The following is a 24,624-nucleotide window of genomic DNA, read 5'->3' as shown; positions in this document are numbered from 1 at the left end:
TGCTGGGACAGCGCCCAAGTGTTGTCATGTTTCTGGTAGCAACATAATATGTGCACACCTTACTAGTCCTAACCATACATATTTGGAATGTGGCAGGAAACCAGAGCACCCGGAGGAAACCTATGCAGTCACGGGGAGATTGTACAAAAACTCTTACAGACTGCAGCGAGAATCAAACGCCAATCTTACAACTGGCACTGTGCTGCTCAAGATTTCCGCAGCTGCAGAGGTTCGGGTGTCTCCTTCTTACTAGCTACCCTTCTCATGCCAGATGGCAGAGGAAACACACACGACATTTTTCAGGCAGCTCACAAAACTACCAGATACTGTATACTTCTTCCGAGCCGCGGTCATTGCAATCTGCAGCCTGTAATTTCCCTTTAAGAAGCATACTCTTGAACCATTTAACTGAACTACCAATTCTAAAAATTATTCATTTACTTTTTTTTGTATTTGCGCAATTTTGCATATTTGCAGCCGTTCTATCTTTGTTTTTTCATTGATTCAGTTGGATTTATTTGTTCTACTGTGAATGTCGGTAAGAAAATGATTCTCAGGGTTGTATATGGTGACATAAATGTACTTTGGTAATAAATTTACTTTGAACTTCCTTGTGCTCCTCATAATATTGTACACATTTTATCAGGTCCCTTGTGAGACTTCACTAGGGTTCCTTTGAGGCAGGGGTTCCCTCTACTTGGGTCCACAAACTCCTCAGCTAATGGTATTTTCCACGGCATAAAAAAAAGTTGGGAACCCCCCGCTTTAAGGAGAATTATGGAAGAAAATACCGAAGTACAAGAAAGAAGAGACTAGCTGACAAGTTAGAGAGGGGGAGGAAGGAGAATCATTTAGAGACAAAGCACAACTAAGCTGAGTGTATGCTGTGAATTCTCTGTAATTCTACGTAAAGTGACTCTTGAAATGATAATGCTTCTCTCCCAGTAACTGAGTGTACGGCAGATGTGGTGTCATTGTTAAAACAGATTGGCCAAATCAGATGTGAAGCAATGCAAACCTCTTATGCTTGACAGGCACGGACTAAATGTGGTACTATTATACCAAACTAATCATTTCTGGGAGGATTATAAATCTGGGTCGGTTGCTCCCAATGAAAAGAAATTTTCAATCAGCACTGATGCTGAGAGGGTTCCATCTGGTCACATCCATGTTAATTTTTACTTCAGAGCGACAGAAGGCAATGATCCAACACGCCAATGTGCCAAAATCAGAACAATGCACTGAATGATCATTTATAGACCATTCAGAAGCATAATTACAAAAACTTTTTGATGGCCATTCACAACTATAACTCTGAAGTGGGCCATGAAGACTTCAGTAAACATGCGCCAGATAGTTTTGGAGTGCAGCCCTGCATTCTGGTGCTAGGCATGTCCAATGAAATAATATGATACTTGCATAACCATTTGGCAATTCTTATGTCTAATGGAGGCTTTTTCAGGGGTTAGCTCAGCTGAGTTCTGGGCTGCTGCTTCACAATTCCAATGACCCTGATTCAGTCCTGACTTTCATGCTATGTGGAGAAGATGGTACCAGTGATTCTGTTACTAAGCTTGGAACCTGTGATTTACATTTTGACAGAGTGCTTTCAGACTGACAGAGCGATCTGTGGCTTTGCTGTCTCCCAGGGAGTTCAGTGAGGTTGGGAGTGGAGAGTGCACCCTGGGAGCCTGGAGATTAGTGACAAACCCACGACTGACTTCATTTCTCACCAATCTCGATGATTAAAGCATTGGGCAGGCTTGAAATAAACGGGAACGAGAGTGGAAGGTGACCGGGTGTTCTGTGCTGTCTATCTACATTTAACCTGTCTCTCTCTCTCTCTCTCTCTCTCTCCTTCTCATTCAATGCTGCCAGAGTCTTTGGCCTTGGACAAGGTTTAATTGACGTGGTTTTTGGACTGGACTGTGCGGTAGGGCAATTCTCGGCAGTCTCTAGAGTAGGCTACATGGTTGGCACAACATGGTGGGCCGAAGGGCCTGTAATGTGCTGTAGATTTCTATGTTCTATGTATGGACTCTGTAGTTCACGTTTCAACATGTTTCTGGTTTCTGGTTATTGTTTGTTGTATTGTTATTTTGTGTGATTTTGATCAGTGCAGACTGGGTCTGTGACTTGCAATCAACATGCGACACGGTGCTGAATTGAACTGAGCTGAACTAAACTAAACTCCCCATAGCTTGATTTTTGTATAAACGTTCCATAAACACAAAGCTATCATTCGTAATTTTAGTTGGAATTTCGACACTAATTCCTAGTGGAGTTGGAATGTCTACCCCTCATCCTGCTCCACTCCATCCTGGCTGGGTGCTTCTCATCCCACCAGCCATGATCCTAATGAGAATGAGGAAGGGCCATTTACAGTGGTACTGACATTCCATTCACCTCCTGTTGATTTGGTGAGGTTGGGAGTGGAGTAGATGTCCGTCGAGGCTGTGTCTCAGATTTAGCTGTTTTTTAATGTTCACAAGAATGGTTTTTGGCAACGGGTGGGGAATTAGGAGTCAGGCTGGCGTTTTCGAGTGAGGGATGTGGGTAAGTTAGAGGTCAGGCTGGAGTCCAGGTTGGACGACTCAGTGGTCAAAGGCCAGCGATCCACACAGACAGGTGATGGGTTGATAAGTGCTGTGGACAAAGACCAGCAATGTCAAAGGCTGATGACCCCCTCGCCACTACGCAGGTCGGTGAATCACTCCAGGTTGGCAGGTCTGGCACCAGAGGTCCATGCAGACAGGAGGCACGAGGGCTGATGAGCCCCTAGCTCAGCAAGCTGAGTCTGGGTGTTCAAGGTCCTGGGTGTATGAATCCGTGAGTCCAGCTGGAAGTCCAGAAGTGGCCTGTTCTGGAGTTGGAGGCCTGTCTGCGTGTGGAAGTGGGTGGTGGGTGAGTGAGGGGCTCGTTTTAATGTTGTTGTGCAGCTCTGCTGAGCATTGTGGGCTGTCTATGATAGCACTGGAATATGTGGTGACCCTTGCGGGCTGCCCCCGGCACATCCTTAGTTTGCTTAGGCTGTGAACACATGACACTGTAGTTTGTGATGTGTATGTCACAAGTAAATGAGTCTGAAACCCTCTGCGCTTCCAGCTGGCCGCTGAGCACAGGAGCTGTAACCCTTCTACACTTTCGAACTATGTTTCCATGCCGAGGTTCACCCTTCAGCCCAACGAGTCCATACTAACCATTGTGCCCACCCAGCTTGTCCCAATTTTCTACATTCAGGCCTTACTCCTCTAAGTCCTACCCTCCATGAACTTACCCAAGTTCCTCTTAAATGGCACCATTGTACCTGCCTCAACACACACAGTACAATGGAGGAATCAGAAAAATAGTTTGAATTTATTTTTATTATTTAGACACACAGTTCAGCAAAAAGCTCTTCTAGCCCAATGACTCCATACTGCCCAATTACACCCATGTGGCCAATGAACCTACTTGCACTCTGGTCTTTGGAATGTGGGAAGAAACTGGAGCACCCAGAAGAAGCCCATACGGTCATGGAGACACCTTCTTACAGGCAACTGTGGAATTGAACCCAGGTCACTAGTGCTCAAATAACATCATGCTAACTGCTGCACTGCCACACCTATGCCATGGAAAATTGATCTTGTATTTCCAGTGTCTGCAGAATTTTATTTCCCTATCTTCTCCTTCTGTGGCTCCCTGCCTCTTTGGTCTCACTGCAAAATGGTGGGATATTTTCCCCATGTCATTAGCAGTATAGAAATACAAGTTGGTGTTTACCTTAATAACATAGGCTAAAGTCAGCCTTTCTTTAAGTGGACAAATCTGCCGGAACTCTTTGAGGAAATAACCGGCAGGATAGATGAAGGAGAGTCGGTGGATGTTCACTTGGACTTTCAGAAAGCCGTTGACAAGGTGTTGCACATGAGGCTGCTAAACGAGATAAGAGTCCATTGTTACAAGAAAGATACTAGCATGGATAGAAGATTAGCTGACATGCAAGAGGCAATGGGACGAAGTAAAGGGGGCCCACCTGGTTGGCTGCCTGTGACTAGTGGGTTTCCGCAGGGGCCGGTATTGGGACCACTGCCTTCACGTTATATGATTTGAGTGATGGAATTGATGGTTTTGCGCCCAGCTCTGCAGACGATACGAAGGTAGGTGGAGGGGCAGGTAGCCTTAAAGATGCAGGAAGGCGACAGAAGCACTCAGACAGATTAGGAGAATGGGTAAAACAAATGGCAGGTGTACAGCCATGCCCTGTGGTAGAAGGAATAAAGGCATGGACTTTTCAAATGAGGAGAAAATTCAGAAATCTGGGGTGCAAAGGGACTTGTGAGTCCTCGAGCAGAATTCTCTTCAGGTTAACTTGCAATCTGAGTCGGTGGTAAGGAAGGCAATTGCAATCTTAGCATTCATTTTGAGAGGACTAGGATAACCATATAACAATTACAGCACAGAAACAGGCCATCTCGGCTCTTCTAGTCCGTGCCGAACGCTTACTCTCACCTAGTCCCACCTACCCGCACTCAGCCCATAACCCTCCATTCCTTTCCTGTCCATATACCTATCCAATTTTACCTTAAGTGACAAAATCAAACCTGCCTCTACCACTTCTACTGGAAGATCGTTCCACACAGCTACCACTGTCTGAGTAAAGAAGTTCCCCCTTGTGTTACCCCTAAACTTTTGCCCCTTAATATAAAAGCAAGGATGTAAAGCTGAGGTTTTATAGGGCATTGGTCAGACCACACTTGGAGTATTGTGAGCAGCTTTGGGCCCTTATCTAAGAAAAGATGGATGGCATTGGAGAGGGTCCAGAAGAGATTCACAAGAATGAAAGGGTTAACGTACTGTATACGGAGAATTTGATGGGTCATGGCTTATACTCACTGGAGTTTCAAAGAATGAGGGGACCTCATTGAAAATTATTGAATATTGGAAGGCCTAAATATGGTGGTTGTGGAGAAGATGTTTCATATAGTGGGAGAGTCTAGGATTGGAGGGCACAGTCTCTCTGGCTGGAGGTTGGTGAATCTGTGAAATTCATTTCCACAGACAGCTGTGGAGACAAAGTCGTTGGGTATATTTAAAGTGGAGGTTGATAGTTTCTTGATTAATAAGGCCGTCAAAAGGTTACAGGGAGAAGGCAAGAGAATAGGGTTGAGAGGGATAACAAATCAGCCATGATGGAATGGCAGAGCAGACTTGATGGGCCAAATGGCCTAATTCTGCTCCTAAGCTTTATGGTCTTATGGTCTCTTATAGTCCCAGTAACATACTGTCTACACCCTTTCCAGCTTTGGATGTGATAGGGCAGTTTTCCATAAGTATTCCTTTATTGATGATGATAAATGAAGGGTTTTGTTTATTGCTGAGTCTGCAGATTTCTGACCGAAGGTGCGACATTCTGCTGTCAGATTCCTGTTGATAGCAGCAGAGTGTTAGCTGTTTCGTTTGTGTGCTGCTGACTTACTGGCAGCCACTGGTAATATTCTTCATTGGGAAGACATTACCATGAACTGTTCAGACCAGAACGGTGCCTTCCACACACACAGCGATGAAGTCCAAACACAAGAAAATCTGCAGATGCTAGGAATCCAAGCAGCACAGGAGGAACCAGTCTCGGCCCAAAACATCAACTGTTTACTCTCAGCCAAGCCTGTTTACTGAGCCTAGCCTGCTCAGCTCCTCCAGAAGTTTGTGTGTGTTGCTGCAATAAAGCCAATCTGTTGGTTATGGAGCTTGGTTTTCTTCCACACTATAAACGTCTCACAGAATTCCATCACAGAGCCCTAAAGAATGCCCTTATTTTGAGAGAGTGAGAGTGAGTGTGAGAGTGAGTGTGTGTGAGTGTGAGTGTGAGTGTGAGTGTGTGTGTGAGAGAGAGAGAGATTTGGCATTTCCAGATCAACATCTCAGTGAACATATCCCTCAGCAGAGGGATGACTGCCCACAATCAGTGATCTATCGCGGGTGAAGGTACTTGAGAGAATTCCACTACCCGCTCACTTACTGGGGCAAATGGTTTCACTGCGTGCCAGTAGTCAGACCAGGCTAAAACAATCATAGTTAGAAGAGCTCCAAATGGCTGCTGCCAGTTTAATGGAGAAATTACTTGCTGATTTCCATCCTGTTTGGACCCAGCTCCAGTCCTAACATTAACAGTTAGAAGTTCATCCCTCGTGGCAGGTGCTAAGTGTGTCATTAGCAGAGTCTGTGCACTTCTCCCTGCTTCCAGAATTTAAATCTCATTTCAATGGAAGTGAATTTAGGAAATGAAGCTGTATACATATTCTATTAAATTGCCTGCTTAGCAGAGCAAGCAAGGCCAGGTTTCTTGCCTTATGTTCCCCGGTGTTCAATTCTTCCACCAGAGAACACTTCCAGATTCGCACTGCCAGTTGTCTTCAGTCTAAAACATCTCAGGTCATAAATCTTCCATAGCCAAGGTAATTCAAGCCAACAGCCTGTTAGAGTGTAGATTTGCCAGCTGAGACACATTAACTCCATCTCACTTTCTGTAATGGTTCTAAGTTTTATCAAAATACTCACAAGCTGCTGGAGAGGATAAAACAATGACACTGGCTCCAGGCATCCGATCACCACGTCAAGATGCCCACATCCTGGGTAGTGCAGTGGTGATACACTGTCCCCTCTAAGCTGCAAGGGTGCGAGTCTGCACGGTGACTGAGATGCTCCCAGGCACGTGGTATTTGTTGCCACACAGCCAGAATTTTAAAAAATATAATTCTGAAATTATGTTAATATAATTTCAATTATTCATTTTTATTCAAGATGTGTATTATAGATCTTCCGACGATGAGTTAAGACAAAGGCAAGCTTTTGACCCTGTTGCTATTGCAAATGTAACTAATTTTGAACTTGGAAAGGAGAATGTTCTATGACTGACAAAAAAAACTCAGCTCCTATTATGAGCTACGCCAAAAGTGTTGCAGCAATATCGCAGCAATACTGTGATTTCAAATTTGTCGTTTCTGAGAAAGTTGAGACTGGTTCAATTAAGATGTTCACTGATATGTTGAACTGCGTGCTTAAGAATTAAGAATTTAAAAACTGTCAATTCTGATTGACATCAGTGGAACATTTCTAGTGCTAACTACCAACGTGGATTCGGTCTTATGAATTCAATTGTATGTAAATCCAGAAACAGACCAGAAGTGGAACATTTGGATGATCTAATGAGAATTGAGATATTTTTTTCATCCCGATGCAAAATTAATCTGGACAGTGGTTATAGACAATGGGTTTGTAAGAAAGACAGATGAGAAAATATTTACCAAATGTGCAACATTTACTTTGTTGTACCGTATTTCATTATACCAATTAATAAATAAAATCAAAGTTATGCATTTTTCAATATTCATTCTAAATATTCATAGTATGCATATTACAAAAAAAACTGAAATGCTGTGCAGTTTTCAAACCATGTAAAAATTTCCTGCTCAGGGCAATGCTGGTTGGTGCAGCTGGAAGAAAATTGGAATGAGTGTTGGTGGTGAAGTTGTTTGACCAGTAAGCCAGAAGAATGAATGAACAATCCAGAGATTGCTCAAAACTCTCCATCACTGTCGTGGAATTTTAAAACAGTTCAAAAAGTAGTCATGTTTACAAAGAAGCCCGTGTACATCTTTGGTTACCCTGTTATAAGAAAGGCATATTGTCACAGGCAAAGCCCTCCCCACCATTGAGCACACCCACAAGAAAGCAGCCTCCATCATCAAGGACCCCCAACATCCAGGCCATGCTTTCTTCTCTCTGCTGCCATCAGACAGTAAGGTCTTCAGTCCTTTGCCACCAGGTTCAGGAACAGTTATTACCCTTCAACCAACAGGCTCCTGAACTGTTTGAGTGTCAGTTTGTTTATCCTCCGCGCCCCCCACCCCCTTTCTGGAACAAGAAGCCAAGGTTGAGGTGTCAGTGGTAGAATATCTTGTCCAATGCTGCAAGGAGAATGAATGAGGGCTAGCCTCTGACCAAGAGAGCAGAACTTTGGGACCTGTTTTACATCCTGGGCAACAGGTCTGGCTGTCCATTCGTGATTAGCCTCTCCGCGTGGAATCTAGAATGCTGGTCATTGGACCCTTTAAGATTCTGAGGAAAGCAAATCCGTTGGTTTACACCTTACAGCTCCCCAAGACCTTAAATATCAGCCCCATCTTCCATTTCTTTAAATTAAAACTTGTCTGCACCAGTCCCTTAACCCCACCACCATCAGTCCTGCTGCCACCCAGGTTTATTGAGGGGGAACAGGTCTTCACGATGAAATGACTTTTGGATTCGCGCACTGCTCGATGTGTTTGCTATACCTAGTGGACTGGGAGGGATTTGGACTGGAGGATAGGTGCTGGGTGCCAGAAAGACACATCCTGGATCCAACTCTCATCCCCAATTACCATCACCACCTCTCCAAGCAACCAGGCTATCAGGAGTTGGCCTTAGAGGTGGGCCTGTAATGAGACACTCCCAACCATGATTTAAACACTCTAATTCTCTGGAGTATGGATAGCTGACACAGGCTCTTTGAGGGCTTACGATTAATTGATAATTATGTTTTGGGTGCCAAGAATTGAGTATTTAAGGAACACCTGAACATAGGTTCAGCACTCAATCGTAAGCCTTACCAGTGATTTCGTCTAGCATCTGTTTTATGCTCAATCCCAGGTCGATACCGCTTCTCGATCTTTGCTTCGGATACTCCAGAATCTGGGTCCAAGACATCCTCGTCAGGGACTCCCGTCACACCCTCTTGCTGAATGACAGCCCTCTGCCCTGTTATTAGGGAGAGAGACTGGCCGTTGGACTGCGGGAGAAACCTAAAGGAAAGGCTTGCTGTTGACCCTATCAGATTACAGCAAGCCTTTCAGAAATTTGATGAGAACTGTGGTCTCCAATTGGAGACAATGTTCACCAGGAAACTATGGACCCTGAAGACGGAGTGGGACAATCTTGGCTGTTTCCTCCATGGAAGGGTAGTTTCTCCAAGGCAGTGAACTTGCAGGCTTTTGAAAACTGATCAAGGACCACCATGATGACCAACTTCCCCTTGGATGGCAAGAGACCCGTGACAAAGTTCATGGAGATGTATGCCCGAAGTCTCTTCGCAATGGGTAAGGGGTGGAGGAGCCCTTGAGGTTGCATATGGGTCTCCTTGTTCTGAACGCACACCTCACTTGCTGCATGTACTGCTGAACCTCTCTCACCAATATCTCCTCCTGATAAACTCGAGGGTGCTGGCAATATCTGGGTGAGCGGTCATTCTTGATGAATGTCCACATTGGAGTACCTGAGAACGGACGGAACTTGGGACGAACAGCCGACCCAGAGGACCATTCGCAGGAATCTCCCCTTGTGCTTGGGCCCTGTGAACAGGAGAGTCGATTCCCCAGTGAATTGGTGCTACACCCTGACTGGGAACAAAATGGTGGTCAGCTGCTCCTCTCGTTCTGGTTCGTCAAACTGGCAGAACAGGGCATCTGGCTTCTGGTTCTTAGACCGTGGTCGATAGATTAAACTGGTTAAAAAACAAAGACCACCTGGCCTGCCTGGAATTCAGCCTCTTGACCTCCTGAATATAGACCAGATTATTTTGGTCAGTCCAAATGATAAAAGTGTTCTTGGCCCCCTCCATGGCCACCTTTCCGGTTCCGAAGTACAGAGCCCCCCACAGCTGATCTGCTGCCCTGGATGTTCCGAGGCCCGAAGGCACGCTCGCCTTCTAGGCCCGAAGGCACGCTCGCCTTCTAGGCCCGACGGCACGCTCGCCTTCTAGGCCCGAAGGCACGCTCGCCTTCTAGGCCCGACGGCACGCTCGCCTTCTAGGCCCGACGGCACGCTCGCCTTCTAGGCCCGACGGCACGCTCGCCTTCTAGGCCCGACGGCACGCTCGCCTTCTAGGCCCGAAGGCACGCTCGCCTTCTAGGCCACGTCCTTGGGATATCAAAAGCAGCCAGCTGATGTGCACTGGGAGCAGGTCCCTTCATCAGAAAGAACCAAAGTTTGAGGGTAGCTCTAGGTCAGGGTATTCGACAGAACCCCATCCACCTTGAAAAGAAACAGGGAGACATTAAAGGTAGAAATAAGCCGTTTCTGAAGATCAGCTCGTAGAAGTCACAGTCTAGTGAAATCTTAGCTCCACCTACCCCCATTATAATAATGTTAGGAATATTATACTAGCTTACATAAACACGTGCTTTGCATTTTATGTCAACCTATCAAGCTTCATGGATTTGTGCTAATATTATTTTGTGACTATATAGCTAAATGTGTTGGGAGTGATCCTACGTACAGTGGTTTTCACCTTGCCTCCAGAGGAATGATGTCTTGCTTAGCCGTAAACATATGTATGGTTGAAAGACCATCGACTTGAACAGATTCTTCGATGTTGTGGTGTAACAATTAAGCAAATGATGTCTAATTACATTGATCCATTCTGGCTCAACATGATCCATATCCCTCCAATTCCTGCCTATTTTAATAAGCCTCTGAACCGTTTCTATGGTATCTGTCTTCACCGCTACTGCTGACAATGCATTTCTGGTATTCACCATCCATGTAAAAAATAAATCTTGCCCCAAACGTCTCTGAAATTTTTTTACCCTCACTCCCTCTTATTAGGCATCACGAGGGTCCAAAAGAGTCACAGGGGCCTTGGTCACCAAGGTCACAACTGGCTCTCCCGTCCATTCTGCTTTCCAATGTCTGCATGCTGTCCTCAGAGTCTCCTGATGCTGGTGGCCGGAGGTGGAGGCGTCGTAAGCAGTGTGCGAGGAAGCGGAAGCGAGGCAGGAGGGCAGGAGTCCGTGCCAGGAAAAAAGCAAGCCCTAGCCGACCGGCTGTCCTGTCCATTCTGCTCTCAAATGGACATTAAATTGGACTATATCTGTATCAATGAAATACTCGACCGGAGTACAGAGACAGACGGAATCCCAGGCACCACCATTCAGCTGATTATTTATGTAACAGATTCTCCCCCAAGCCATCGGACTACCAACCTACTGACCCCTGCTGTCCCTATTGTCTTGTTTATTATTTATTGTAATGCCTGCACTGTTTTGAGCACTTTCTGCAGTCCTGGGTAGGTCTGTAGTCTAGTGTAGTTTTTGTACTGTTTCATGTAACACCATGGTCCTGAAAAATGTCTCGTTTTTACTGTGTACTGTACCAGCAGTTATGGTCAAAATGACAATAAAAATTGACTTGACTTGAGGATCTGTATGAGTCCGGCAGTCAAACTTGCAATCGGTGTCCTGGGGTGAAGCCTGAAGCTGGAGGCCGGATCCATGCGAGTCCAGAGACAAGGACTGAAGGCCCAGGGGTAGCCTCTCCTTGGACTGGAGGCCTGTCTGGCTGTGTGAGTCGGTGGGATGAATGGGAAATGGGCTTGTTTTGGTGTGGCTTTTATAGTTGTTGCTGCTGCTTGTGTTGTGCTGTGGATCATGGTGGGCATGCTATGTTGCCGTCAAAATGTGTGGCGACACTTGTGGGCTGCCCCCAGCATGTCCTCGGGTGTGTAAACAATGCACTTCACTGTGCGCTTCAATGTAAGCGTATAGCATACGAAAAATAATTCTGAATATGAATTATTTTTATCATGGGAAAAAGATACCAACTTTCTAGTTTATCTATACCTCTCGTCAGTGGGAGCTGAGCCATAATTAGGGGATTGTCAGCCATTGGCAGAAGATGTTTTCCTGCAAAGGTATTTCAAAGCAAATCAAAACTCCTCCCTGAATTATCTGTGCCTTGTGGAAGCAGAATTGCATGCAAAACCAAAGACGCACAGACAATCAATTGAAAAAATGGTGACTGCTTCAAAGTTTGATATGAAATAAAAGCGTAAATTCTACCAACATTACCAATCACTCTTGCTTGTCTGAACTATATTTCAATCTACTCAATGTCATAATGGCCCTGGAATGTTATGAATAAGTTATCTCCTGTGATTAGATACGTCTCACCATTACTTACATGTAGCTGAGCGCAAAAGTAGAGAAGTAGAAATGAATTTAAAGAAAAGAGAATGAGAGGGGAGTCTATAGGAAAATATCAAGAAAAGCTCTGGAGAACTCTAGTTAGACCATACTTAGAATATTGTGTTCAGTTCTGGTTGCCTCATTACAGGAAGGATGTAGCTTTAGAGAGGGTGCAGAGGAGATTTACCAGGATCCTACCTGGATTAAGAATATTTCCTATGAGTAAAGGTTGAGTGAGCGAGTGCTTTACTCTTTGTAGCAACAGAGGATGAAAGGTGACTTGATTAAGGTATGTGAAATTAAGATTAAGATCCTGCGGAAGGGTCACAGCCCAAAACGTCAACTGTATTCTTTTCCATAGATTCTGCCTGGCCTGTTGAGTTCCTCCAGCATTTTGTATGTATTGTTAAGATTTCCAGCACCTGCAGATTTTCTAATGTTTAAGATTAAGAGTGAAGCATAGAAGATAGAATTGTGCGGGCTCTTCGCCCCAAGGTGCTGTGCTGACCTTCTAACCTACTCTAAGATCAATCTACCCTTTCCCTCCCCAGTAATCTTCCATTTTACTTTCATCCATGTGTCTACCTCTTAAATGTCTCTAATGTATCTGCCTCTACCACCACCCCTGGTAGCAGCCACAAATTGTGTAAAAAAAAAAAAAAAAAAAAAAAAAAAAAAAAAAAAAAAAAAAAAAAAAAAAACTTTCCTCTGAAACCCCCAATACTTCCCTTAAATCACCTTAAAACTGGATCCCATCATGTTAGCCATTTTCACACTGGGAAAAATTCTCAGAATATCCACTCTATCTGTGCCTCTTATTGTCTTGTATATATTTATCAATTCACCTCTCATCCTCCTTTGCTCCAAAGGGAATAACTTGTTCAACTTATCCTCATAAGACGTTGTCATCACCGAATAACTGGATTGCCACAACTTGTACTCGTTCCTCAATCATAGTTTATAGTTTACTGTATGTCATGAAATTAGTTTTTTTGTGGCAGCACTACAGTGCAATACCTAAAATTACTACAGTGCAGTGCAAAAGTCTTGGGCACATATATATAACTAGGGTGTCTAAAGCTGTCAATACAATATTTAAGTACCAATCATAAATACAGGTACATATTTCAGGTATTAATAACCAATGAAATCTACGTGTTAAAGGCCAATAATACCTGAGAGTTAGTAAAATAATGCTACGATATAAGTGTCGCCCTAGAATTGTTCATTTGTATCTTTATCTTGTCTTGCTTGGTTACTGGATTGTACATGATTTAGCCTGGGTAACTGCACTGTATCTGCACACTCTCCCTGTTTTGACTGTTGCCTTAGTGAACTTTGACACATGGAAAAGCTGTACAAAGTGGCTGCGCTCTGTACCGTTAGCACACCATTCTAACATGTTCCTTGCTGCTGTTTCCACAACATGCTCCCTAATCCAGGCATCGCCCTGGTACATCTCCTCTGTACCCTCTCTAAAATTTCTACCTCCTTCCTATAATGAGGCAACTAGAACTGAACACAATAATCAAAGTGTGGTCTAACCAGGGCTTTATAGAGTTCAGTGGACAGCCAGAACCATTTTCTCAGGGCAGCAATGGTCAATTGCAGAGGACATTTGTCTAAGTGTAGGAGAGTACAGGGGAGATATCAGAGGGGTTTTTTTTTACATGAGGAGTGTTGGGTGATTGGAACACATTGCCAGGAGTGGTGGTAAAGGCTGATACAAAAGGGGCATTTAAAAAACTCCTGGATAGACAGAGTGCCTATAAAAAGTATTCCACCCCTGGAAGTTTTCATTTTTTATTGTTTTACAACATTGAGTTACAGTGGATTTAATTTGGCTTTTTTGACACTGATCAACAGAAAAAGACTCTTCTGTGTCAAAGTGAAAACAGATTTCTACAAAGTGATCTAAATTAATTACAAATGTAAAGCACAAAATAATTGATTGCATAAGTATTCACCCCCTTTAATATGACACACCAAATCATCACTAGTGCACCCAACTGATTTTAGAAGTCCCATAATTAGTTAAATGGAGATCTGTTTTTGGAGACCTGTGTGCAGTCAAGGTGTTTCAATTGATTGTGGTAAAAATACACAGGCCATCTGCAAAAACTGAGTGACCATGCAAGAAGGGGCTAGTGAGGGAAGCCACCAAGAAACCTATGACAACTCTGAAGGAGTTACAAGCTTCAGTGGCTGAGATGGGAGAGACTGCACATAGAACAACTGTTGCCCGGGTGTTTCACCAGTTGCAGCTTTATGGGAGAGTGGTAAGGAGAAAGCCACTGTTGAAAAAATCTCACACAAAATCTTGGCTAAAGTTTGCTGGAAGGCATGTGGGAGACTCTGAAGTCGGCTGGAAAAAGGTTCTATGGTCTGATGAATCCAAAATTGAGCTTTTTGGCCATCAGACTAAATAGTATGTTTTGTGTAAGCCCATCACCGCACATCATCACAAACACACTATCCCTACCTTGAAGCACATCAATGGCTGCATTATGCTGTGAGGATGCCTCTCTGCAGCAGGCCCTGGAAGGCTTGTGAAGGTAGAGGGTAAAATGAATGCAGCAAAACCCTGGAGGAAAACCTGATACAGTCTGCAAGAGAACTACGACTTGGGGAAGGTCTGTTTTCCAGCAAGACAATGACCCCAAGCATAAGGCCAAAGATACACAGGACAGGCTTAAAAATAACAAAGTAAATGTCCTGGTGTGGCCAAGTCAGAGTCCAGACCTCAATCCAATTGAGAATTTGTGGCTGGACTTGAAACGGGGCATTTACCCACGATCCCCATTCAATCTGACAGAGCTTGAGCAGTTTTGTAAGGAAGAATGGGAAAAAAACTGCAGTTTCCAGATATGCAGAGCTGATGGAGACCTATCCAGTCAGACAAGGCGGGTTTCCTTGAAGTGCTGAACTGTGTCCACAACTGTCTGGAGCTTCTTACTGACTTGGGCAGAGCAGTTGCCACAGCAAGCCACGATGCATGCAGATAGAATGCTTTCTATGGTGCATCGATAAAAATTGGTCCAGGTCACTAGGGACTTGCCAGATTCTTTAGCCTCCTGAAGAAGTAGAGATGTTGGTGAGCTTTCTTGGCCATGGCATCTCCATGATTGGACCAGGACAGGCTATTGGTGATGTTCACTCCTAGGAAGCTGAGCTTCTCAACCTTGTCAACCTCAACACCATTGATGAAGCATGTGCACTGACCTCTTTTATGAGGTCAATGACCTGTACCAATACTCAGCCTATATTATTGACTTAGTTAAGGATTTCAGTATCTTCATGAGTGGTAATTGTGCTGACACTGAGAGCCAGGGCACCCTGGAGAACACCCCTGCCTTTCTTCTAGACACCATCAAGATTACGGTCAACAGTGAGACAGCCCTTTGATTAACATCTCAACTTAGAGACAGGCCCTTTGATAAACATCTCAACCTAGAGACAGGCCCTCTGATAAACATCTCAACCTAGAGACAGGCCCTCTGCTTAACATCTCAACCTAGAGACAGGCCCTTTGATTAACATCTCAACCTAGAGACAGGCCCTTTGATAAACATCTCAACTTAGAGACAGGCCCTTTGATTAACATCTCAACCTAGAGACAGGCCCTTTGATTAACATCTCAACTTAGAGACAGGCCCTTTGATTAACATCTCAACCTAGAGACAGGCCCTTTGATTAACATCTCAACCTAGAGACAGGCCCTTTGATAAACATCTCAACCTAGAGACAGGCCCTTTGATAAACATCTCAACCTAGAGACAGGCCCTCTGATAAACATCTCAACCTAGAGACAGGCCCTTTGATTAACATCTCAACTTAGAGACAGGCCCTCTGATAAACATCTCAACCTAGAGACAGGCCCTTTGATTAACATCTCAACTTAGAGACAGGCCCTCTGATAAACATCTCAACCTAGAGACAGGCCCTTTGATTAACATCTCAACTTAGAGACAGGCCCTCTGATAAACATCTCAACCTAGAGACAGGCCCTTTGATTAACATCTCAACTTAGAGACAGGCCCTCTGATAAACATCTCAACCTAGAGACAGGCCCTCTGAATAACATCTCAACTTAGAGACAGGCCCTCTGATAAACATCTCATCTTAGAGACAGGCCCTCTGATAAGCATCTCAACCTAGAGACAGGCTCTCTGATAAACATCTCAACCTAGAGACAGGCCCTCTGATAAACATCTCAACCTAGAGACAGGCCCTCTGAATAACATCTCAACTTAGAGACAGGCCCTCTGATAAACATCTCATCTTAGAGACAGGCCCTCTGATAAGCATCTCAACCTAGAGACAGGCTCTCTGATAAACATCTCAACCTAGAGACAAGCCCTCTGATAAACATCTCATCTTAGAGACAGGCTGCCTGATAACACATCACTCATCCCTCCAATGCTGCCTACACTACATGCCCAAGTCACTTTGTGAATCGTTGAGCCCATGATCTTTTAACTAGGTCTCCACTGTGGAAATGTGGGCCAGCTTATAACTGGATTGGAAGTCACACAATCTCACAGCAGCAAAATGATCAGTAGAACTGCAGATAATTGGGCGCATTTCCTTATCAGCTTCACAGGTCCATGACAACAGGGAATCCTTCCCTACTCTTCCCTCAATTTTGAGTGCTGGATCAGTCTCAGAGCCTGAGGCAATGTGGTATTCTATTTTATTTAGAGACACAGCGCAGAACGTGCACTTCCAGTCTTGTTAGCTGTGCTGCCAGCGACCTCCAAATTAACCCTAGTCTAATCATAAGACAATTTACAATGATCAATTAACCTACTAACCGGAAACCCTCGCATTCCATGGAACAGACATACAAACTCCTTACAGAGGACACCAGGATTGAACTCTGAATTCCAATGCCCTGAACTGTAATAACGTGGCGCTAACCACTACGCTACCATGGCAACTGTTTTTTTAAAAACAATTTAGAACATCAGTCTTTGCTGGAATAGGACTTCACAAAGTAAACCTGTTACGAAACAAACAGCCAAGGGATATTTTTGTAATCGATTATACGGCTTTCTCTACAGGTCACAGGGATTCCTTGCGCATGAGTACATGAAGTTAATTTAACATCACACTGGGAAGCCACAGCTAACCAGGGCACTCAGAGTTAGATCTATATTTTGAAATCCGATAAGAATCATAAATATATACCAGCAATGTGAATGGAACCTGTGATCAGTTCACTTCGGTAAGATGGCATGGTAATCACGCATACAGAGGGCTGGATGGATTTGAAGACATTTCAAATACATGTTAGCTGGAGAGATGTAAAAAGAATTAAATAAACCTAGAATAATTGTCAAAATGGACCAAGCTGCAACCTTCATCAATGTGGTGGTTGAAATTTAGTATTTTTTGGGTTCGTAGGAATGGTTTTGGGGGTCAGAGAGGGGAGATAAGAGTTAGGTTAGGGTTTAGGTACAGGGTTCTGGGGGAGTTAGAGGTCAGCCCAGACTCTAGGCCTCTGTTCCATGCTATGTGTTCGATGGTCAGTGAAATGGACATGCAACAAAGGACATCTTTGGACAGATGCCGCTGTGGACAAAGTTCAAGGTAAATTTATTATAAAAGTAGATATATGTCACCACATACACCCCTGAGATTCAGTTTCTTGTGGGCATACACAGAAAATGCAAGAAACATAATGGAATCAATGAAAGACTGCACCCAACAGAATGGAACCAACCAACATTCAAAACACAACAAGTTGCAAATACAAAAGAAAAGAAAAAATAATAAATAAATAAGCAATAAGTATGGAGAACGATAGATGAAAAGCCCCTTGAAAGTGAGGTCATAGATTGTGGGTACAAATGAAATTGAGAGAAGTCATCCCTCTGGTTCAGGAGCCTGAGGGCTGAAGGGTAATAATTGTTCCTGAACCTGGTGGTGTGGGTCCTGAGGGTCCTGTACCTTCTTCAGGATGACAGCTGAGAGAAGAGAGCATGGCCTGGATGTTGGTGGTCCTTGATGATGGAAGCTGATTTCCTGCGACTGCGCTCTGTATAGACGTGCTCAATGGTGGACCAGTGAGGGTGAGGGTCAGCTACTACCCTCAGCCTGGTGGATCATGGGATCATATCTCCATGCAAGCAGGAGGCTAGAGAGCCAGTGACTCTCTATGTGTGCTGATGAGCCTGGAGTTCAGGCTCCTATCATCAGTTAGTTCTGGGGTCAATAACAAAGGCCAAAGACTGAAGGTTGGTTGGAAGTATAGAAGTCCAAGCCCATTCGTCAAAGCCCTGGGTCAACGTGTTTGAAATCTACTGGGGAGTCAGAGGCCTGTTGTTCTCGACTTCACTGGATACCTGGCGGCCTGTGCTGGGATTGTAGGACTGACTGTGGGGGTAATTGGGTACATGGGAAGTAGGAAAAGGGTTTGCTTTGCTTCACGTGTTCTGTGTTATACTGCTGAGCATTGTGGGCATGCTATGTTGACACTGGAATGTGTGGTGACACTTGCCCCTAGGTTATGTTGGTTGTTAATGGAAATGATGCATTTCCCTACATGTTTTGATTTACATGTGATCAATAAATGAATCTTAATCTGAATATTGAGTTGGTATTGGTACCAGAGCTCAGGCCAGGTTGGCAGACAGAGTTGTCTGAAAGTAGATGTTCGAACAAACAGTCGGCTGAAGGATTTCAGTGGCACGAGCAACGTCTCCAGCCGGTAAAGGAGGTGCTGACATTTTGTTTGTTTTTGTTTTTTTTCCTTTTCTTTTTCAATCTTTTTATTATTGTTATTAATATCAACAAAATAAAATTGATACATAGATAATAGGATTACAAACATACACATTTCAACTGAACATGAAAGAATACATAAGCAATGATTACAGTATAAATGAGTCTTCCCAAATCATGGACGATACAATATATAAATAAACAAGGCAAACCTAGGTATATCATAATATATAATAAAAAAAACAGAAAAAAGAAAAAGAAAAAAAATATGCAAGAAAAACTAATCTCTTAATCTAGTGCTGACATTTTGGCGGAAACTGTGCATCAGGCTGACATAGATCTGGGGTACAAGATAGGAGGCTGAGAGGTAATCTGAGGAAAAGTGTTTTTACCCCGAAGGTGGATGGAATCTGGAATATACCTCCTGGGGGAGACAGAGACTCTCACTACATTTAAGAAGCCTCTGGAAAAGCGCTTGAATCACCAAAGCATAACCATTCTGCAGATCGATGGTTGGTGAATAGGATCAGTATAGACTGGTATTGGATGGCCAGTGTGGGGAAGATGTACTGAAGGGCTTATATCAGCGCTGTCTGATTCTAAGACTCTTTGACTCCAAGTCCCAGGCAGATGAATGGCCTCGAGCTGAAACGCTGACCATCAATTTCCATCCGTAAGTGCCGCATGACCGGTTGATTTGCTCCATCAGCCTGTACGTACTCTATTCCTAGTTGCATCCTGAACAACAATGGCTTGGGACGGTGAGCTGTGTTACAGAACAGAATATCAATATCTAAGGGCTAGTCCTAAAACACACCACAGAAGACATCCTACACAAGGTATCTCAGACTAGTAGGGCAACCTCACTGCCTAACTTACTTACTTGCTGTCCATTATGCCGCTAGCATTTAGGGCAGCAATGAAAGTCCTCCACCTGACTGTCCACACCATCACACATATAGATATACAGTAGCAGGATTCTTCATTGCTGTTTCCATAACAACATTTTTGATGAGTCAGTGTTGTTCCCTGAGCTGAGCCCCCAAACCTGGAGGACTGGTGTGACCACTCTTGGTCTGACCTCTATCCTTTGACCTGTTTGGCATGGGTAACCCAGCCAAGAGCCAAAGCACAAAGCCCAGACTCCAGCCAATGTAACTCTCTGGGTCATTGAGGAACGCCAGCCTCCAAACCATGGCAGGGTTTCAATAGCTCAACAGTTCCAATCGATATCAGAGAACGTATACAGTATACAACGTGACATTCTTGTTCTTCACAGACAGCCACAAAACAGAAGAGCACCCCAAAGAATGAGTGACAGCAAAATCATTAGAACCCCAAAGCCCTCCCAGTCCCCCTTCCATGCACAAGCAGAAGCAAAACGTCAACCCTCCACTCCCCCTCCTCCTCCCTCTCCTTCATGTATTTCAGCAAAAAGCATCAGCACCCAAAACTCACCAAGCAATAGCAAAGCCCCCAAGAGAGACCATGATCTGCTTTACAACAAAAGATAATCACTCACCCAACAATTTGACATGCCATGAACTCTCCCTCACCCTGATAAAGGGGCAGTGAGGTGCTACACAGCCAGAGGAGAGACAGATAAACTCACTGATTACGATGTTAAACTCTGTTGCATCACTTTTTTTTTTAGTTCTCCAACTCAAGAATCGGCAGCACACTCGACCCCACCAACAAGAGAAAGAACAAGAGAGTACATGATTCACCAATAGAAAGACCTCCACTGTTCCCAATATTCCTCTTTCTCTCAGAATGCTTCAATCAGTGATGCCGGTATAGACTGGACTCGTCCACGGGGCTGCAAAGCCTCAGAACCCCAAAGGCATGCTCGTCTTCTAGGCCGCGCCCCTGGGAAATAGAGAAAGAAAATGGCCAGTCGGTGATTCACGGGAGCGGGAGCCTTCACTGTGAAGAACCACAGTTTGAGTGCAGCTGCAGGTCAAGGGCTCTGACAGAACCCCATCCATCTTGATAAGGAAAGTAAGAGATGTTAAAGGTAAAAATTAAGCTGTTTCCGCAGATGAGCTCGAAGAAGCTGCTGTGTAGTGCCATCGTAGCTGCACCACGGTTGTGGTCCTCTTGGAGGTGCTTGCCTAAGACTGCAGTACGTTACAGAGATTCAGGTTTCTTATTACTGATGTATGTTGTGAAATTGTTTGTTTGGTGGCAGCAGTACTGTGCAAAACATAAATTAATTACTATTAGTTACAATGTAAGAAAATAAATACATAGTGCAGAAGAGGAAGAGTGAGGTAGTGTTCATGGGTTCATTGTCCATTCAGGGATCAGATGGCAGCGGGGAAGAAGCTGTTCCTAAAATGTTGACTGTGAGTCATCAGGCTCCTGTACCTCCACCACGATGACAATAATGAGAAGAAAGCACGTTCCGGATGGTGAGAGTCCTTAATGACGACTGTGACCTTCTTGAGGCATTACCTTCTGAGGACAGCTATGCCATGATGGGGTTGGCTGAGTCTATAATGTCCTGCAGTCCCCTTCAGTCCTGTGCATTGGAGTCTCCACACCAGGAGGAGATGCAACCAGTCCAGATACTCTCCATGGTACATCTGCAGAAATTTGGTGACATACCAAATGTTATGTTCTGAAACTCCAGAAATTAATTTTAAAAAAACACAAAAGCCCAGGAAACTTGTCTGCTTAGTACTGAAAAAGGGTCTTGGTCTGAAATGTCAACTGTTTATTCTTTCCCATTGATGTTGCCGGTCCCTCTGAGTTCCTCTACCGCTTTGTGTGCATCACTTTGAATATTTACTGTAGTTTTCTTCAGTGCGGCACTCACATATGACATGGTGGCTAATGACGTATGCCATTCACGGACTTCATACCTATAACCCGTAATGAATTACGTAAACAAAAAATGCTTAGTCAAACAATATATTTACAGTACTACTGAAATATTAAATACCCTACACTACTCCCTGCTTTTCTGTAAACTCCAACACAACATAGAATGCATCTGAACTCAAATATGTAACGTATTCCTCTCTACTCAGCTTACACAGTATCCTATATAATACAACCACTATATAGACATCAACAGCAGGGTAAGTTTTAAATTGTCCCACTGAGACCTAATGATTTAATCGCTGTAGAGAATTTCTTACTCTTGTGAAAAAATGTCTTTCCTTGGCAGGTGAGACTTACGTCTGTGAAACAATCTCATGTTCTGGAGCATCTCTCTGTGGTGGTTGTAGGAGTTGACTCTGGGATGGCAGGAAGTGGTTCTGACTTTCTTCTCTAACAGTTGACTATGTTCTCCCTTCTCCGGGGATTGTCACCTTGTCGTGGTGGACAAGCTCGTGTGGTCCTGAGATCCCGAGAGCAATGCCATCTGGAGCTATGCTCCTGGTACGGTCACCCACGGCGGTGAGGTCAAGGGTGAGGTCCCTGACAAAGAACAATCCAACCAAGACCTCAACGGTAGAACAGCGGATGAAGTTACTTCGTACTCAACGGCTGTGAAGGCGGATGAAGGCTGTAATAAATCCATCAGCTCCAATCGTCGTGGTTTCCATGTCACTGGAATCAGTTGGTTGATTTGTGAAGTATTGCGTGCTTCTTGGAGTGCAAGGCTTAAACAATTCACACTTGTTGCATCATTCTCAGAGCCCATAATCTTCTAATTTTGAAATTCTGTCTTGAGTGTTTGGAGATGTTCCACGTCATCCTTACCTACAACAGTGATGTCATGTAGGTAACACTGACTGCCTGGGTAGTCTTGCAGCATCTGGTCCATAGCTTTCTACCAGACTGCAGGTGCAGATGCTACTTCAAAGATAAGCCTATTGGAGTGATGAAGCCCCTTGAGAGAGCTTATGTGAGAAGCATTTTAGATTCTTCTTCCATCTCCATCTGCAAGGAGACCTCAGCTAAATCCACTTTGCTGAATGTTGTCCTCCAGAAAAATTTGCAAATATATCATCTATCCTAGACAGAGATAATTGATCTACTTTCTATGCCGGGTTGATGGTGACCTAAGAATCATCACAGATCCTGACAGACCCATTCTTCATGACTACTGGGGCCACCGGCATTACCCATGGGCTCCATTCATCCTTGAAAAGAATTCCTTCAGTATCCATGCAATCTAGCTCACTGGCTACTTTATCATATATGGCATAAGGAACTGGACACGCTTTGCAACACTTGAGTACAGCATTTTCATTTAACACTATTTAACCCTTGATATGTTTGAGTTTTTTGATGCCATCCTTAAGAGCTGCTGTAACACCACCCAGTATCTTTCTTAATTTGCATTCATTTGACTCTGTTGCAAGGAATGTGGCATACAAATAGGGGATGGATCACTAATCAAGTTGTAGTTGTCTCAGCCAAACACGATCCCACAATGCTGGCCCTCCTGTTTTTACCACATACAAATCCAATGTCACTAGTTGGTTGGTGTATTTCATTGTTATAAAATTCATTACCACAGGAGTTATCTTTTCTCCAGTTTAAGCTTTAAGTTGGAGAGATGCAGGCTTCTGTTCAGTATCTTTGAAATGCCATCCTAACTCATTTTGTGGAATGACTGAAACAGTCGGGTCTGTTCCAATTTCATCTTAATTAATTTCTGCTCACTTCTGGTGTAAGCCATATTGCTTGTCTCTTATTAGTTTTCACATTGTAAGTCTTAAAGCTAATCAGTCCTGTGTCATTATCAGAATTTTCATCAACAGCATGCAGATTAGTGCTCCTTATAAAACTGCAACTTGACTTTTTATCTTTTTTGTCTTCCTTGTGCAGTGCATTTATTTTTGTATGCCTGACATGCTCTTTGTATGTGTCCTGAACCTGTTTCATCTCTAAACCTGCATTGGTCTGGTATATGTGAGCCTCTGCCACATTGGTGACACAGTGTGTTCAGCCAGGCGGGTTTCTGTTTAGACATTGCCATTTTGTTCACGCTCATTTTCATTCATCGATTGCATCTCCTGCTGCTGTTTCCATTGTTACAGCAATTTCAACTGCTCTTTTAAATGTAAGTTGTGTTTCAGTTAGGAGCCATTTTAGAATGCTTTCTTGAAAGATTCCACAAACTAAATGACCCCTTGGTGCATCATTAAGCCTATCACTGAACTGACAATGCTTAGACAATCTCTTCAATTCAGCGATATAAGCTGAAATGGACACCCCTTCCTTTTGATACTACTTATGAAACCTAAAGTATTCTGCAATCAACAATGGTTTCTGTTCTAAATGTTCCTGCATTATGTTCATGATAGTCAGTTGGTTTGGTTGGAGCTCTTAAACTTCATAATTCAACTATGCTTTTCCACCTCTTGCACTCAATGACATTGGCACTCGCTTTTCATTGCCTATTTCATTTGCTTCAAAATACTACTCAATTCATTCAGTATACATCATCCAGTTACCTGTTGTGCAACTGAGCACAGCCGTATCTCTGATGTAACCAGCTATTTCTGCTCTTTTAGGATGTATTATTATTATCACCTGGCACTCACTGTTTCTGAACCCATGAATTGTGTCCGTCTTCTGCCTTTTTTTAAACTCTAACATCTCTCTCACCTTCCAAAGGGAAAAAAACATGCTGTGCTTCAACAGGTAGGAAGTCATGTTGGGTTCAATTTAAAACTTACTCATCACCACTGTTATGTTTTGTAACTCCGGCAACTAAATGAAAGAAAAACACAGGAGCCAGGGAAGTTGTGTACTTAGTTTTTCTTTGGTGGGGTAGTAACATGGTGGCATAATTACGTATACCATTCACGTATGCCTTGGAAAGACCTTTTTCAACTAGGGGGTGGTGAATCTGTAGAGGTCATTGCCAAAAGGGGGTTATGCAGGACAAGACTTTGGGTGCAATTAGTTCAAAGTAAATTTAGGATCAAAGTACATATAAGTTTCTACATATTAC

This window comes from Hypanus sabinus, chromosome 7, assembly GCF_030144855.1.
Source record: "Hypanus sabinus isolate sHypSab1 chromosome 7, sHypSab1.hap1, whole genome shotgun sequence".
NCBI classification, from domain to species: domain Eukaryota; kingdom Metazoa; phylum Chordata; class Chondrichthyes; order Myliobatiformes; family Dasyatidae; genus Hypanus; species Hypanus sabinus.
The sequence above is the reverse complement of the archived record's forward strand: the minus strand, read 5'-3'. Positions refer to the sequence as shown.